The sequence below is a fragment of the Cimex lectularius genome, unplaced genomic scaffold (genome assembly GCF_000648675.2).
Source record: "Cimex lectularius strain Harlan isolate CLEC.00 unplaced genomic scaffold, Clec_2.1 scaffold321, whole genome shotgun sequence".
In the NCBI taxonomy this organism is placed as follows: domain Eukaryota; kingdom Metazoa; phylum Arthropoda; class Insecta; order Hemiptera; family Cimicidae; genus Cimex; species Cimex lectularius.
This window is the reverse complement of record NW_019392921.1, coordinates 146,708-147,945: the sequence shown is the minus strand read 5'-3', so window position 1 is coordinate 147,945 and position 1,238 is coordinate 146,708.

The following is a 1,238-nucleotide window of genomic DNA, read 5'->3' as shown; positions in this document are numbered from 1 at the left end:
ACACCAGTCTACATTTCAGAGTTCAGACTCACTCATTCAACAAGAACAAGCATGCCTAAATTCCGTTTTAATGAATTAATTAGGTACTGAGTTCAATCTGATTAAATCTGCGGATTTTCGCCTATTTGTAAATTGATAAAACAATCTAAGTGAAATCTGATGAAATAAATTTATTTTAAAAAAATGTTTATTTTAAAAATTATGTAAAAAAAATATGTTATCACAATTTAGTTGTATTATGTACAAATGCTACATTTTGCAATATTCAACAATAATTCTTATTACTTGTGTACAAAGTGAAAACGACATTGTTTAGAACAGTTTGACTTGTAAACATATTATTTCGATACCATAAGATAACATTGATTACTCATTTACAGTAATCATAAAGCTTATGTCAAAAGGTTTATATTAATTACTTTTTTTTGCATTCAATTTCCACCCCAGCGTATGAAAAATTGCAAAAATAAGAAATGATGCAACAGGTCAGAGGATTTTAACAAGATGTGTTTATTAACCTTGATTATTTTGCGAGACCCAAGTGAAATGAGATGCAGAGTTTAACAGCGTGATGTAATCTAATGAATTAGGTTCTTCTGGATGAGTTGCAAGATAAGGCACTAGATTATAAATTAACTGATATTAAAATGTTCTTTTAATCCAAAACTGCGGAAAAAAAGAAAACAATTTTTTTCCCCCCTAATACGTTTACTTCAAATGAGGGCAGTCTTCTTTTTTATAGGTCAAATGCTAATTGACTGTCTGCACCTGTTGTGGACCAATTTCCTCCAGCTGAAGAATTTCACAATTGTTGGTGGCTCTTTGTCTAAAGTTTAAAATAATAAATTTAATAAACACGACACCGAAAATACAAAGAACCCACAATGAGAAAAGATTTTGTTTAAAAATGCCCTATGGATTTTTAAAACTACCGTACTTATGCTACAAATTTTTTTAGAATAAGTCTAAACTTACAGTCAGTGGCAATAAATTATTGAAAGTGATAAGTTCAACATGGAAAGAATTGTAAACACACAATTACAGATTATGAAATCACCAACTAATTATGCATACAGTTGGGATAAAATTAACATATTGACAGATACCCCCTGAGGAAATTGGCAAAACAAAATTTTATATTATTATTGGGATTTGTACCCTTTCAACAATAATGACTTTGCAACAAAGATTAAAGTGAAGTAAGTTTTTTTTATGATAAATTATAATAATGATAATTT